Below are 17,802 nucleotides of genomic sequence, written 5' to 3'. Positions count from 1 at the left end.
GCTTCACTGTTCATGAAGTGGACCCCCTATAGGTGGGGAGTGGGGACTTGAACACGGATCCTTATGCGGGTCCTTGTGCTTCATACCATGTGTGTTTAACCGGGTGTGCCACTACCTGGCCCCCACTTGAGGAGTTTCTTTGACCCTGGGAGTCTGCATTTCCCAAATAGGGTTGACTAGAAGTGCCAGAAAATTAGCTTCCTCCAGGATGGATAACAATTGGCATATAAATACAATGGCTCCCTCTCCTCTCCAATGGGAACACCACCACCACCACCCCCCCCCCCCCCCCCCCCCGCCTGGGCTTCTCCTGTGGGATTAACTCCAAGCACCCTCATGGTAACTTTGCAAAGCAAGATTCAGCCTTATTGCTTCCCTTTCCCTTGTCAAATGACCTTGCTGATCTCCTACTGGTATTTACTGGGACCACCTTCCTAGTATATTATATTCATACAAAATCTTGTCACTGGAACTGCTATTGGAGGACCCAAACTAAGACAGATGATTTAACTTATGTCTCCCTCATGAAATCCATTAGAGCTTACTGTCATATTCCAGGGTAATAGCTGGAAAACAGTCTTGTAGTAAGTAAATACTCATTAACTGAAGGGATTTTCAAGTGGAAAATTCCTTGCCCTCTACCAGAGTTTATATTTTGACAGTTCTTTCTCTTATTAAATCAATGGATTACATTTTAAAGTAGTTTTTAATCCATTCATTCTCCTGTCTTTATTTCCTTCATTTTTTTGAATAGAGACAGAAAGGGAGTGAAAGTAAAGAAGGCCACAGCACTGAAACTTCCCTCAATGCAGTGGGGGTCAGGTTCAAACCTAGGTTGCAAATGTGGCAAAGGAGTGCATTCTCCAAGTGAGCTAATTTGCCATGCCTGTTCTATGGGAAGCTAGAGACACAGCCTCTTTCCCTCTTGTGCTCTCTTAGCTAGAGGTGGGAATGAACCAGCTCTTCCATTAGGGTCAGATTAAGACCATCTAAGGTTGTTTCAGAGAGAGAGAGAGACCATAGCACCATGCTGCTACATGTGGTGCTGATGATCAGACCAGGAGACTCAGGTATACAAATCTAATGGTCTACTAGTTGAGATAGTTCTACAACTGCTTTAAACATTCATTTTTCAGTTATAAGCACTGGGAAACCCTCTCCCTCTTTCTTTTCTTTTCTTGCCTCTTCTTTTCAATTTTTTTCTTTTTCTTTTTTTTTTTAACTGCTGTCAGGGATATTGCTACAGCTCAGTGCCTGCACAATAAATCCACAACTCTGGAGGGCTATCCCCTCTTTTTTTATTTGATAAAACAGAGAGAAATTGAGAGGGGGAGGTGAGATAGAGAGGGAGAGAGAAAGAGAAGACACTTGCAGCACTGCTTTACCACTCGTGAAACTTCTGCATTGCTGATGGGGATGGAGAACTTAAACATTGGTCCTTGTGCATAGGAGTGTGTGTACTTGCCTGGGTATACCACCATCTGGTTCCAAAATATTTGCTTTATTGCAGTATTGTGGAACCAAATCCAAACTATCTTGGAGATATGTCTGCAGCAAAGCTTAAATTTGGAGAAAGGGGATGGGTAGGAGGTGAGAGGAGGAGCACCTTGCTTTACGGATGTTCCGAGTAGCATCCGTTCATTTCACCTTTCTGTTGATCCCAGAAGTTTTCTTTTTGGCAAGGATTTACCTACCAGTCTAGCACATAGATACCTGCTCCATGAAGGGCCATGAGAGAAGGCAGTTGAATGGGTTGATCAAAGTTCACAAACCCTGCTTTGTTGTCAATGGGCTGTACAGCAGCTCTGGTCACATGAGCTCCAGTAGCCATGGAAACAGGTCTGCAGGTTAAGAAGTGGAGATTGCACAGATCCTTCATGTCAGGCAGCTTCCCTGCTCTGCTCCATTGCTAATACTATGGTCTATTTACATAATCATTGTTTTGCCTGAGACCCACCCTGCCTGCAGGGTATATTAATTAATCCCACCGGTTAAAACCTTCGCAACAGTTGCTATGGAAGCTTTCTACCTTCACCCTCTTTCCTTTTCTCCACCCCCTTTCCTAGCCATTTCCTTTTCCAACTTGCCACTTCCATTTCAAAAGATATAAAGGCATTGTCTCTGATCAATAAAGACACATTATGTTCCCACTCTGCCTCGAGTTCCTGGCTCCTCTCCTGCATCGCTGAGTAAGTAGTAGCCCAGGTTGGCTCCGGTTGAGTTCTCTCCAACCCAGAGAGCACATGCTCGGGAAGAAACACCCTCATGCTAGCCTGGAATCTGGGGTCTGATTTTCATTGGCATCAGGCTTATGTAAGCAGAACTGGTGCTGCGGGATGAACTGAACACCTGGTTAAGGAACCCGATGCCAACACTCATCACATATATCTCATGGTCAAGGTCTTAAACTCTGAGGTTAGACTCACCCAGCTATGCATCTTATTTAGCCTCACAAGGATGTCTCTGAATCTCTCTTCTTCAGTTCCTCCTTTTGTAAAATAGGGCTGTTGATGGGAACTCACCCATTCTATGCCTTTCTTTCAAGATTTGAATGAAGCAGATATCCATGAATCAGATAGTTAGGAGACTCTTTACCAGAAAGAAACCCATGGGGGTCACCTCATCATGGGAATAAACATGCTCTCAGAGTGTCAGTAAAGCAAAGCACTACTCACCTCTTACCTCCCCCCTTTGTTCCAGACCTTAGAGGTATTCTGGGTATGGTCCCAGACCACTGCAATAGGGCAAATGTCTCAAGAATGCATACATATAAAGAGTTTTGCATACTGGAAACATTCACTACATTTCTGAGAATATTTCCGCAATATGGCATTAGCATAAGACATATTTTATACCACTAGAATATGTTCTAGTGGTATAAAAGGATATGCAGTAAAAAGAAATTTCATCTACCACTTTTAACACCATTGTCCTGGAGGGTTGTTGAGAAGAAAACAGGGCTATTAGAGTATTGTATAAATTACCAGAGGTGCTGTTTGTATAAACCAATATAGTAAGTAGTCAACAGGCAACATGCATTTCACACACACACACACACACACACACACACACACACACAGATGTATTTTTCATTTACAAAAAATATAAATTTTATATGGTTCAATCTAGAAGTTGTACGTGTATAAGCAGTGGAAGGTCTATTGCACACTACATCTTGTTTAACCTGATCACTTTTTTGATGGGGAGGGGGTAGGAGGGACCATTGTGTTGATTCTTTCATACCTATCTCATTCTTTTTAACACCCATATTGTACTCCAGCCTGAAGATATTCTTAATTTTGGTCTGAATTTATTGAATTATCTGCCTCTTAAAAGAGAGTGCCAGGGGAGTTGGGCTGTAGCGCAGCGGGTTAAGCGCAGGTGGCGCAAAGCACAACGACCGGAATAAAGATCCCGGTTCGAACCCCGGCTCCCCACCTGCAGGGGAGTCGCTTCACAGGCGGTGAAGCAGGTCTGCAGGTGTCTATCTTTCTCTTTTCCTCTCTGTCTTCCCCTCCTCTCTCCATTTCTCTCTGTCCTATCCAACAATGATGACAACAACAATAATAACTACAACAATAAAACAACAAGGGCAACAAAAGGGAATAAATAAATAAAATAAATATTAAAAAAAGAGAGAGTGCCAGGTGTTTAAAAATATTTATTTAGTTACATAAAAGAGAGATACACAGTGAGAGAATGGCACATTACTCAGTTCTGGCTTATGGTGGTGCTGAAGATTGAAACTGGCACTTTAGAGTTTCAGCCATGAAAATCTTTTGCATAACCATTATGCCATCTCCCCAACCTTGCTTGACTTTTTCCTGGTGTTGACAGAGAATGCTCTACTATTGGAATTCTTTATATCCCAGAGCCAGCCTCTGACACCTGTTATTTCCTTTCTGTTGGGAACTTCCCAGAATCCACATCTTTCTTATTCCAGCTATGTTAGACCAAGTGTTGGGCCCCTCCTCTTGACCTAAACATCACTTAGATCTCTTCATAACTTGGATTTTAAGTCAAGGCCCCTTAATTTGGCCCACAGGACTCTTTAATGCCTTTTAAACCCCTGTTAAACCCATGTAATGAGTTTCCCCTCGCTGTGCTCCTGGCTGTGAAAACTGAGAGCCAGGACCCAAGCCTCCCACCTGTTCCAGAGATTAGACTGTGCTAGAGGGAAGGAGTGAGGGTCAGTAGTAGCTCTGTGGTCAGCCAAGGGGGTGAACAGCTTGGGGCTCAGTCAAGGCAACAGAACTACAAACTGAAGCAGGTGTGTGGGTGCCACTTGACCTTGAGGAGGCATTTGTCCAGAGTTTTCAGGACTCTGGGACTACTTGGGCAGTTCTAGCAACTAGATCTCCAATGGGCCATGGAATACTGTGAAAGTTATAATTGCTTGTGCCAGCAGGTGGGATCATGTTGGCAGTGGTTCGCTGAGATAGAATTCCCCAGCTCAGTTTGGCACAGGAAGAAACTTTTTTTTTTTTCAAGAATTTTCAGAGGGATGGATGGTTGTTCAATGAGACTTCCTAAAATGTGCCTCCTCTGTAATCTTCTTTCCATGGCTGCCTATTGTGTCAGGGATGTCTGCTGGATTATGTGTTTCACCCTTTCCTTCTCTTACATTTCGCCTACATGGCAGAAGGGGCTGAATCCATACTTTCTAACTCCAGGTCTGGGAATGTGACCCAGAACTAGCCAATCAGAGGATCCAAGTCTGCTACCCATGTTAACTGGTTCAAGGGAGATTCATCAGACACCAGTGATTAGTGAAGTACTGGATATTCGATCTAGGAGATGAATCAGAGCATTTAGTCCCTTGGCTACTCTGGAGATTGACACATGACCACCACTGGTGGTCCAAAGAGATTTATTCCCAGAACTCTCTAAGGGGATATGTAGGAAAGAGATGTATTTCTTTCCATATGCACTATAGGAGGGAAGGAAGGTTTCTTGGATTGTCACAGGCCAATTTATCATTGTGAGGCCAAAGCCTGCTCAAGATGGACCAAGACAGAGAAAAGTAGGGGTGAAGGAAAAAAAAGGGTATGTTTGAGGCTTCCATTTAGCTTCTGGGTCTAGTCATAGATCTAAAGAAGTCATAATTTACACGAATGATTAAATTCATTTTTTTAGGTTATCTTGAATTTTATATTTATTTCAATACAAAGTTCCCAGTGAAACCTATAACCCTTGAGAAATTCTATACATCACAGTGTGACCCTCAGTCCACCCTTCCTTGTTCTTTCTGGCTAACATTCTTTCTTTGAATTCTAGAATTTGCTTTTGATTCATCTTACTTCTGTTTTATTGCTCATTCCTTTCTACATAAGAGGCCACTTCCCATACTCTCTCAACGTGCCATTCTCAGCTAATATATGCCTCGTCACATAGAGCGTTCAATCTGGGAGACAGACCACTGTGTTCCTAGCACCTGGCTCTTCACTTTCAAGAAGCTCATAATCCTATTTGAGTTGTTCAGCACAAAGTAGATGCCCAATGAAGAGAGAATGAGTGACTTGAATAAATGAACATGTGTATAAGTGAATGAAAGAGGGAGCAGAGCTCATACTAATGATGTTCATATCAATTCAGTGCAACATGAGCTCGCTGCCAAATGAGAGAAAGAGACATTCCAGATTCCTTAGTGAGACTTAGGGATCTGCACATCAGGGACAGAGAACATTTGTTTGGAAAGAGGATGTGGGTTGAATGCCATGCTTTTTTTTAAAATTTAGTTTTATTATTACTGGAGTTACCATTGGACTTGGTACCTGCATGACTCCACCACTCCCAGCAGCCACTTTTTTTTTTTTTGCTAGATAATGAGAGATAGAGATAGATAGAATGAGAGACAGACAGACAGATAGATAGAGGGAGAGTCACCTGCAGCACTATTCCACCAGTTGTGAAGTGTTCCCCCTGTACACGGGAACCAGGGCCTTAAACCTGTGTACCTGCACATGATAACATGTGTGCTCTACATGTATGAGTCACTACCCAACCATTTCTCTTTCTCTCTCCCTCTCTTTAAATGATATGTTTTTCTGAAGGTAAATGGAGAGCCTCTAAAGGTTTTGGAGTCAGTATGGAGCATGTAGAACTGTATGTCAAAGCTGCTAACAGACAATGGTAAAGCCAGGGATGGGGGTGTGGTTATTGAATTAGACAGGAAAGAACCAGTACCAGTTAAACATATGAGGGGGGTATTTTATTTTGTACACGTGATATCACATGTACAAAATAAAATACACCCTCATATGTTTAATATATATATATATATATATATAGTGAGAACCAGAACATTATTTTTTAACATTTTCTAATTATATTTATTTGTTTATTGGATAGAGACAGCCAGAAATCGAGAAGGAAGGGGAGATAGAGAGGGAGAGAGACAGAGAGACACCTGTAGCACTGCTTCACTTGCAAAGCTTTCCCCCTGCATGTGGGGGCTGAGGATTTGAACCCGGGTCCTTGCACACTAACATGTGTGCTCATCCAGGTGGGATACCCAGAACATTATTCTTGCAGGTGGTGCCAGGGACCATTTGGAACCTTTTGAACCCCATGCATGCAAGTTCAGTATTCTATCTACCTTGCTACCTTCTGGGTTGCTGAGGAGCATATTCTAGATACAGTCTCTGCGTGGTGATATGAACCTAGTATTTGGGGTGAAACTACATAGAGAAATTCTTTTGATGTCCAAGAATTGGATTATAACCTACTAGAAGCAGTGAAAGGACAAGGGTAGAAGTAGACCTTCTGTATTATCCAGTAATACCTCTCCTAAGGACTCAGTCATACCCATCCGAAAAGATACATGTACAACCTGTGTTCATAGCAGCACAATTCATAATAGCCAAATAGCCTGGAAGCAACTCAGGTCCCCAACAACAGATAAGTGGCTGAGAAAGTTGTGGTATATATACACAATTGAACACTACTCAGTTATTAAGAATAATGAACATACCTTCTCTGACCCATCTCGGATGGAGCTAGGAGGAATTATGTTAAGTGAGGTAACTCAGAGAGAAAGATGAGTATGAGATGATCCAACTCATAAAAAGAAGTTGAGAAAGAAGAGCAGAAAGGGAAACACAAAGTAGAATTTAACTGAGTTTGAAGTATTTCACCAAAGTAAAAAACTCTGGGTCAAGGATGAGGGCAGATTTTAAGCTTCACTATAGGGATATTGGGGTAGAGTCACAGACCTTTGGTGGCAGCAATGTTGCGAAAATACACTTCTATTAACTTACAGTATTATAAATCACTATTTAATCAATATGGGGGGGAAATAGATTGAATGCCTCAGACTTTTTGATGCATAGACCCCAGTTATGAGTATATTTTCCTTCGATCTAAGTACTTAAAGTTTCAAATTGCTAACCTGATTGAAATTTAATAGCGGGCTTAAAATGTTAACACGTTTCTAACAATGACTATTTCTTTGAAATACTAAATCACCTATAATCTTAAACCAGGATGACCAGAAGCAACTTTTTGTGTCACTATACAAAATACAGCTATATGTAAATAGCATTAAATGACATAAATCATGGTGAAGTCTTATATGATACAGCAAATCTAAGCCATGAGATTTTCTAAGTAAACCAAATTCCCAAATAACTTGGTTAAAACAATAACCATCGATTGCCTTCTTAAACTCTTAAGACAGCAGGAACCTTCCCCATTCTCTATAAAACCCATATTTCTTCCAATCCTGGAACATCTGAGGTGTGGCTCATCTTTCTACATGCTTCACTAAATCCATACCATTTGATACTGCATCTGCTGAGCTCAACCAAATCAATGCAACCAGTACCACCTCAACATGTTTCACTTTAGATTATGTCCAAAGATGCCAGGTGTGGAGTGTCAATCCTTCATCTCCAGTACTCTGCAACCTAGTTGAAGATGCTACCATGATGCCAACCTGACTTCCCTGAACAGATGACCTCACCAAGGTACACTGGAACCCCACCTCTCCAGAGCCCTGCCCCACTTGGGAAAGATAGAAACAGGCTGGGAATATGGATTGACCTGCCAATGCCCATGTCCAGTGGAGAAGCAATTATAGAAGCCAGACCTTCCACCTTCTGTACCCCATAATAATCCTGGGTCCATGATCCCAGAGGGATAAAGAATAGGAAGGCTTCCAATGAAGGGATGGGATGTGGAAATCTGGTGGTGGGAATTATGTAGAATTGTACCCTTCTTGTCCTACGGTCTTGTCAATAATTATTAAATCAACTTAAAAAAAAAGAAGAAGAAGAAAAAAGGAGGAGAAGGAAGAGAAGGAGGAGGAGGAGAAAGTGGGGGATGAGGAGGAGAAGGAGGAGAAAAAGTAGAAGTGAAAGGAATGAAAGAGAAATTCGGGGAGTCTAGCAGTCTCCTGCTCTGCACTCTGGTGGTACAAATACATTTTTTTCTAATCGTTGTCCCATATACAGTAGTATAACACTGACTTACTAGCATTGCATATTATAAAAGATATAGGGCAAGTATAAACCTATAGGACTACGTCAAATTAAAAAGCTTCTTCACAGCAAAAGAAACCACTACCCAAACTAAGAGACCCCTCACAGAATGGGAGAAGATCTTTACATGCCATACATCAGATAAGAGTTTAATAACCAACATATATAAAGAGCTTGCCACACTCAACAACAAGACAACAAATAACCCCATCCAAAAATGGAGGGAGGACTTGGACAGAATATTCACCACAGAAGAGATCCAAAAGCCGGAGAAACACATGAAAAAATGCTCCAAGTCTCTGATTGTCAGGGAAATGCAAATAAAGACAACAATGAGATACCACTTCACTCCTGTGAGAATGTCATACATCAGAAAAGGTAACAGTAGCAAATGCTGGAGAGGTTGTGGGGTCAAAGGAACCCTCCTCCTACACTGCTGGTGGGAATGTCAATTGGTCCAACCTCTGTGGAGAACAGTCTGGAGAACTCTCTGAAGGCTAGAAATGGACCTACCCTATGACCCTGCAATTCCTCTCCTGGGGATATAACCTAAGGAACCCAACACATCCATCCAAAAAGAACACATATGTACACATATGTTCTTGGCAGCACAATTTGTAATAGCCAAAAACTGGAAGCAACCCAGGTGTCCAACAACAGATGAGTGGCTGAGCAAGTTGTGGTATATGTACACAATGGAATACTACTCAGCTGTAAAAAATGGTGACTTCACCGTTTTCAGCCGATCTTGGATGGACCTTGAAAAATTCATGTTAAGTTCATGTTAAGTCAGAAACAGAAGGATGAATATGGGATGATCTCACTCTCAGGCAGAAGTTGAAAAACAAGAGCAGAAAAGAAAACAGAAGTAGAACCCGAAATGGAATTGGCATATCGCACCAAAGTAAAAGACTCTCGGGTGGGTGGGTGGGGAGAATACAGGCCCATGAAGGATGATAAATGACATAGTGGGGGTTGTATTGTTAAACGGGAAACTGGGGAATGTTATGCATGTACAAACTATTGTATTTACTGTTGAATGTAAAACATTAATTCTCCAATAAAGAAATTTAAAAAATAAATAAATAAAAGATATAGGAATGACTTAAAATACATGGGAAGTCCATGACCACAGAGTGTGAGCTCAGATATACAGGGATGCAGAGGTTACATAGGCTCCTAAGCTCAATATGGGTCTCATATCAGATCAAATAGATGGGGTTTACAGTCAACAATATTTATATACCTTTTCTATATTTGGGAGCTACTCTCTTCCCTGATCCAGCTTTCTGGTCCTTTTCCCAGCCATGACATCATCTCCCCAGACAGTAAGTTGTATCCACCTGCATATCAGAGGTCAGGCTCAGGAAAAGAGAAAAAAAAACAAACTAGTATAGTCATGGGCCCTTTGGAATATAACAAAAATAGGCCTACTAGCTATCTACAAAATGGAGACACACACACACACACACACACACACACACACACACACACACACACACTGCCAACTCTTCATCTGCACTATTCCAGCCTTTAGGTTCATGATTAGTCAACAATTTGTTTGGCTTTATATGTTAACTCTTTTTTCAGCCACCAGGTTCCAGATGCTACCATGATGCCAACCGGACTTCCCCGGGCAGACAACCCCACCAATGAATGTGTCCTGTTCCATTAGGGAAAGAGAGAGACAAACAGGGAGTATGGATCCACCTGTCTGTTGGGATATTGTACAGATTTGGTTGAGTTAGGTAGGACCCACAAACTACCATATTTCCATGCGAGTATTATTATTTACACATCAGTCTTCTGCCTTGTTTTAAAATGACTCCTCCACCACCACATTATCCCCTCAGGGTATTGCTACAGTTTCTAGGATGCTTCCACCTTCCCAGCATGACTTTTGCCTCTCTCCACCCCCTTTCCGGCCCAATCCTGTCCGGACTTGCCACTTCCGGAATTTCTCCCATAAAAGCTCTACTGCTTCTGCCTTTCTCTCTCTTGCCTTTTTCCCCTCTTCGGAGACCCAGAGAAGGGCTGCTGCACATAGCAGGAAGGCCGCCATTTTGCTAGCTCCACGTGGCCCGAACCATTGTGCTTTCACCCAACTCTGAGGCACCTGCATGAATAAAGATTTGAGTTCCCAAACTGCCACAAATTCCTGGTCTCTTCTCTCTTCCCCATGATGCAACCCAATACCTGTCAAAGCCCATGTTCAGCAGGAAGGCAATTACAGAAGCCAGACCTTCCACCTTCTGCACCCCATAATGATCCTAGGTCCATACTCCCAGGAGGATAAAGAATAGGGAGGCTATCAAGGGAAGGGATTGGATATGGAGCTCTGGTGGTGGGTATTGTATGGAAATGTACCCCTCTTATTCTGTAGTCTTGTCAATATTCCCATATTATAAATAAAAAATTAAAAATTATATGGGAAGATATGCACAAGTTATGAGCAAAAGCTTTGGCATTTATATGAAGGACATGAACAATATCTTCAGATTTTGAAACTTTTGTTGAGGGGCCAGCCCCTTTTTGGTACTGAGTGATGATTCAGTATCCCGTTTACTCTGTTGAATTTAGGGAATCTATCTTCCCAAACTTTCCGAATGAGGTCAATTTTATAAACACAGTGAAGGTGAAAAAGACTCATATTAACCAGCATAGAGTCTGATGATGTAAACCAGAAGGTTTACAAACTAAATGTCAATCTGCTCCAGCTCTCCAAGAGCATGGTGTGATCCCAGGAGCAGAGCTGTACCCCTCTCACTGGGTGAGTACTTATAGGAGTCTGTAGTCTAAGAGGGATGCTCCTTTGAAGAGTATACAATAGGAACAAAAGAGATTCAGCTAGATTCCTCTGTCCTCTGTTCTTTCCTACTGTTAGTCAATCTGGTCCAGATTTCAGTCATGACTGTGGGTAATACTTTCCCAAGGGTTGCTTCAATTTCTGCAAGCCCTGCAAGGGAATTTAGAAAACTGGAGTTAGCCATCTCCCCAAGCACACAGGACAGGCACACTCACACAATCTCTTCTAAAAGGTCCTCATTCCTTATTTGGAGTTGGTTTTTCTTCTCTAATGAAGACCTCTGTAGGAACAGTATCCATTTGGCTAATCCGATCACTTTTTGTGGAATTGGGAACAAAGGGAACCATTGTAAATAAGCTTCTGGCTGCAATAACATTTCAGTTTCTGGTCCAGGTGTCTTGTGTCTTCTGCCAACACCTATGAAGCTGGCAAGAAATTTGTTAAGTTGCAGGTAAGATTTAAACTCTTTCTCAGTTACTGAGATTCTGTCTCCTGATTTTTGCTACTGTTTTGCAACTTCAGCAAAACAATCACTTACTTAATATTCTATAAATGAAATCCCTCTTATTATTTGTTCATTTATTTTGGAGGAATTCTTTACAGAGTACCTTAAATGAAACATCAGTGTGCTAACTCATAAATTTAAGATAAACACAACAAAGTAAAGCCTCCACAGTTTGCATAATATGTGATTACATTTCTCTGACATTCTGGGAAAGACAACCTAGAAAGACAGATTGTTTGGGGTTCTGAAACTTAGATGGGGGGAGTTGATTAAAAAGGTCGGGAAATTTTATTGGGTGATGAAAATGTTCTAGAGTTTGCTTATGATAGTGGCTATACAACTATCCATTTGTCAAACTCAGGGAACTAGTCACATGAAAGGATGGATTGTATTGTGTGTCAATTTTTCTGTGATAAATCAGACTTTGAAAGGAAACATGAAAATCAAGATCACTAAATGTAGGCCAGATATCCTTGCATGCCCGAGACTTGAGGCCAACAGTCTTTCTCTCTTGGTTGAGAAAGAAGAGGGATGGCCACATGTTGAAACCGTGTTAAAGATTTCCTAGCAGCAAAGTCAAGACTTTCTCTTTGTCCTCAGCAGAAGGACTCAATGACATGAAAAAGAATGCTTGGGAGTCGGGCGGTAGCACAGTGAGTTAAGTGCACCTGGCATGAAGCGCAAGGAAGGGCATAAGGATCCCAGTTGGAGCCCCCGGCTCCCCACCTGCAGGACAGTCGCTTCACAGGCAGTGAAACAGTTCTGCAGGTGTCTATCTTTCTCTCCCCCTCTCTGTCTTCCCCTCCTCTCTCCATTTCTCTCTGTCCTATCCAACAACGATGACATCAATAAGAACAAGAATAATAACTACAACAACAATAAAACAATAAAGGCAACAAAAGGGAAAAACAAACAAAAAAATTCTTTTCTCCTGTGTCATTCATGTTAGGGAGAACAGTGATCCTAAATCTCTCTAAACCATCACTATATATGCTACCTTATGATAGTGGCTATAAACACATTAGAAATGTGTTTCTAAGCCAACACCCTTTTTTCTTTAAAATAAAAATCAATTTTATTGACTTGTCATTGGTTTAATGCCCTATAAAAGTTTGAGTATACTTTTGCATCTCTCATCAACAAATTTCCAGTGCCACGAGTATCAAAATCAACCCACACCCCACACCCATTCCACTCATCCCCTTTGCTCTCTGCTTGCTCTGCTCCCATCACTTCACCTCCCAGACCTGTCTGTTTAAAGCTGCAAGTAAGATCAATGAGAAGGCTTGGTGTTCCCACCACATTCTGTGAATCCTTCATTGCTCCAGAGAGAGTTTTGCTTATTCATAGTTTATACATCCAGAGGTCCAGAAGACCTGAAATTGCCCAGTACTTAGTTCTTGGGAGCACTAAGCTGTCACTTGAAGGAACCTTTAATGCAATGAAGTTACATACACCCCATCTCTATCTGCATGGGTGTCCCCTTTCCACCCACCTGAATGAACTCTCCTACTCCAAATGATCTATTAGTCTCAGAACTGACCCTCCTGGCCTACTAGTTAGTGTTCAAGACTGCAATGGGAAAGAATAGTGGCCACTTTGCACTACAGGGTATGATAAATGCTACTGGCTTTTTCTTGACTGCTTTGCTATTTTTTCCTGGCACTGGCATGGAGCTGGGAGTGCTCTTTGGCTGTGTCAGTGCCAATTATTAACGTGAACATCATATCAGTGGCTGTTACGCTGTCTGGTATTGCAAGCTAAGCTCAGCCAGGCTTTGCACAGCTCTGCAGTGATCTCTGTAATTAACTGAGATGATTCACTGCTGTACACCCATTGTGCTTTTTTCAAGACCTGCGACATCCATTTACAAGAGGAGTGGAAAACAAGTATTTCCGAGGCCTCCATGAGGACTTTCTCAAGTGCTTACCCACCCATTCTCTCCTAGTTGAACAGCCTGACCTCACCCTGTGCCAACCTTGGTATGGAAGACCTAGTCCCTAAAACTGGGCCATTGACTAAGCTCTAAGTATCTGAATGCACTTTCTTTCAGGAGAGATAGGGGTCAGCAAAATAGCTTGCTTGGATAGTTTGCCTGCTTTGTCATGCTCACGATTTAGGTTCCAGCCTAGCTCTCACTGCGGTAGAGAAAGCTTTGGTGACATAGTGTCTCCCAGATTTCTTCTCTGCCTCTCTATTTCTGTTTCTTTCTTTCTAGCTGATAAAGTAAGGAAGCCTAAGCCAAAACACACACACACACACACACACACACACACACACACACACACACACACACACACACACACACGAAGAGAAGGAGGAGAAAAGAAAAGAGAAATAATGAAAGAAAGACAGGAGGTGGGGGTAGATAGCCTAATGGTTATGCAAAGAGACTTTCATGCCTGAGGCTCCAAAGTTCCAGGATCAATCCCCCATACCACCATAAACCAGAGCTGAATAGTGCTCTGGTAAAAACATAAAATAAAATAAAATAAAATAAAATAAAATAAAATAAAATAAAATAAAATAAAAAGAAAGACAGGAGGGGGGAGAGAGAAGGTAGGTAGGGTCTTTCCTGAATTTATGACTTCTTCCCTCCAAACAGATAAATGCTTAGAAGAGCTTTCCTCTACCCATCATACATTCCAGAGGACACGTGGCAATCTTTGGGGACACTACTGGTTGTCACAGATAGGGGCTTGCCAGTAGCACTTCATGGTTGGAGGCCAGGGATGTGGTTCCTACCACCTCCCTCAGCTCCCCCCGCCCCCCACGAAGCATTGTCTGGCCCCAAATAGCAATCATGTCCAGGTAGGAAAACTTTAGAAATAAGGCCACACAAAGCTCTTGTCCTGAGTTTCTTAGTGTTGATGTTTGCTAGGGCTGGAGGAAGCCCAGTGAAGTTTCTCAAGGCCTGGAATGATTGACATTTTACTGCCTAGATTTTTATGTGAGCTACTGCTAATGAACAGAGCCTGCCTTGATGACTCTGCAGAGGGCACCATTCAAACGGACCAATTAGGACGGCTTTTTTAATGTAAACTTTTAACCAGGTAGCCTGAGGGCTTGCTGAGCATGAAAGTATAATTTAGAAAACATGAGGTTTCCTGAGGTTCTGGGAGGCCCCAGCAGGATGGAAACAGGCAGGCGTTAAAGCAACAGGACTGGGAGCTATTTTCTGAAGCCTGCTCCTCACTGAAGGGTCAGGAGGCTTCTTCTTGAAGAGCTGACTGCCAGAGGCAGACCAGAGGGTTGGATGGGTAGGCAAGGGGGAGGGGGGCAGTTCCTGGCACACACTTTGCCCAAGTTGTCCTACTGCCTGCCCTGACCCTGGCCTGCCCACTTACCTCACTGATTCACATGCTGACTCATGGCTTTCCTGCCTTCCTCCAAATTCCTGGGGTTTAAGTAAGGTGGTGATTCATTCCCTCCTTTCTGGCAATTGTCTGCTCTGACACCTTTGTATGTCATCCCCCAGAAGCTGGGACTCAGCTGGATCCTGGTGATAACAGGCCCAAGGAGTCCTTTTAATTATTCTTAGCTCTCCTCTCTCCAGCCTTGACTCTGCCTGGAGCAGAAGCAAGGGGGTATGTCGGGCAACGTACTGCCTCTTAGGGCTTGGCTAAAGACCCTCCTCTCTCCACTGTCCCTAGCTTTGTCACTTCCTCTGCATCACCCCACCCCCACCCCATGTATTCTCCTGTAGAGCTCACCTCTCTGGCCTTCTCTCCCTTTTCTCTCTATCTCTTGATGCTCTGGATGCTTCCCCACACCCTTTGCTGAATATAAGGATGTCAGCAGGAATTGGACTGATCGATCGGTCAGAGGTGCTGGTGATAACCCAGCTATGGGCTTTGGCCCCAGCATTTAAACTCATAACCTTAGATTTTTTTTTTTCTAGAGCAGTGGGCTTTCCCTGACTGTTTGCTTGTTTATTTTCTCTTAGTAGTAAAACCATTCATTCATTCCACCAGCATTTTTTTTTTTTTAACATCTGCAAAGTGCCAGATAATTTTCTAGCCACAGGGGATAGAGCCATGAATGACACAGGCAAGGTTCTTGGCTCTTCTGGTACTTACATGCCAATGAAAGAATGCTAATGATAGCTACTTATATACATATTTGTATCTATGTCTATATCTACTTAGGTGCTGATAAGTGACAAACACCTTGGAAACAATATAAGCAGGATAAAGATAACAAAGCAACAGTGCCAAGGTTACTCTTTCAGCTATAGAAACAGGGCAATCTCCCTGATAAGAGGTTTTATTTTTTTGGTTGCTCTCTTTTGTTTTGTTTTGGTAGAGAGAGAGAGAGAGACCACTAAAGCTCCCTTCAGTGTGGTGGGGGCCAGGCTCGAATCTGGATTGCATGCATGGTAAAAGAGCACACTATCCAAGTGAGTTATTTTGCTGAGCTTATACCTTTTGTGAATTAAATCTTCCTTGGAACCTCAATATTTAGAATAACGAAGAGGCAGGCCTGGGAGGTTACGCAGTGGATAGGAAAACCTGACTTGCAAACAAGAAGTCTTGAGTTTGATTCCTGGCATCAGTTACGCCAGAGTGGTGTTTGAGTCCTCTCCCTCTCTCTCTGTCTCTCTCCCTTCTTGTCAATAAAATATTTAAAAATATTTAAAGTAATTGAAAGTTCTTCTATGATAGAAAATAGAAAACAGTATGGAAGACTGACAGGTAGGGTGGGTGGTTGAATGAGACAGAAAGAATCAGGAAATGGCAAATATTATTATGTTAAAATTATATGTTGAGCTTGAATCCTGGTTGAGTGCATATGTTACTATGCACCAAGACCGGGATTCAAGCTCCAGTCCCCACCTGCAGGGGAGAAGATTTATAAGCAGAGGTGCAATGCTACAGATGTCCCTCTTACTCCCTTTCTATCCCCCTCTTCCATCTCAGTTTCTCTATGTCTCTATCCAATAAATAAAACAAAGACAAGCAAATTTCCTTCCTGCCCCCACCAAAGAAAAAATAAAATAAATTAAACATGGTAAAGAGGAATCCAAACAGTACCAAAAAATTTGTTGAGGATACAAAAAATATCCTAAATCTGGTAGAATCTGGTCTCCTGGATCTATAGACACAAAGTTCATCTCCACTATTTTGCATTTGTATATCAATATCTCTGACTCTATCAGCCTTTTAAAGTTAGCATATTATACCTAACATTCTAACATACCTTGAAGAATTTTCTCCACTAGCTTTTTTCTTTTTAAGGATTTATTTATTAGTGCAAGGGAAAAATAAAAGCTGTGCAATTCTTGAGACTAATTCTCATGCTTGAGAGCCCAGTGCTTTGTTCTCTGTGCCACCTTCTGGTTCTATGCATTAGCTTTTAAGATTTCTTTTTGGGGATTTTTGGGGATTTCTTTTTGGGGATTTTTTCTGTTTGAGAAAGAAAGACATAAAGACTCAGAGAGAAAAATAACACAGCACCAAAACTTTCTTTAATACAGTGGAGGGGTGGGCTCAAACCTTGGCTGTGCCCATGACAAAGCAAACACTTTATCTAAGTGAATTATCTTGTTAGCCCTATTTTATTTCATCCTTATATGTGTAGGACCCACTTTCACATATATAGTCAATGTCATTACTGGCATTAGATTGTTTTCTGAATGCCTTAATACTTTATTTAATAACAGAGCATAATTTAATAATACTTCCTTTCTATAAAATGTGTGACCCTGTCATATGTGAAAAAAATACAGTGAGTATATTAATTGAATATACCTAGTGGATAATTTTGAGAAGTAGAATAACTAAGTTCAAGGGATGTATGCTTTTCATTTTGGTAAAGATTGATGATTTACTTTAAAAGTAAGAGGGGATTACACCTATTTATATCCCCCACCAATTTACAATGGGTTTGATCTCTTTTTGTGAGACTGGTGGAAAAATATGTTTGATTTAATTTGCATTTTGTTGACTGCTTGTAAATCTGAACATCTTTGACACATCTGAGCAGTGGACATGCATTTCTTGTTCGACTAG

General features: G+C 41.8%; 1 long non-coding RNA gene across 1 annotated transcript in view; it reads left to right on the top strand.

Moving 5' to 3' along the window:
* LOC132536988 (uncharacterized) overlaps window positions 1–16,348 on the top strand; it is a 71,620-nt gene extending 55,272 nt beyond the window's left edge. The window contains exons 2-3 of the long non-coding RNA XR_009548503.1: window positions 11,680–11,737; window positions 15,940–16,348. This is a non-coding gene — a long non-coding RNA (uncharacterized LOC132536988). The remainder of the gene's footprint in view (window positions 1–11,679; window positions 11,738–15,939) is intronic.
* Window positions 16,349–17,802: the final 1,454 nt, after the last annotated feature.

Source organism: Erinaceus europaeus, chromosome 2 (assembly GCF_950295315.1).
Source record: "Erinaceus europaeus chromosome 2, mEriEur2.1, whole genome shotgun sequence".
Classification (NCBI taxonomy): Eukaryota; Metazoa; Chordata; class Mammalia; order Eulipotyphla; family Erinaceidae; genus Erinaceus; species Erinaceus europaeus.
Note: the sequence above shows the minus strand (reverse complement) of the source record. Positions and strands in the feature narration are given on the sequence as shown.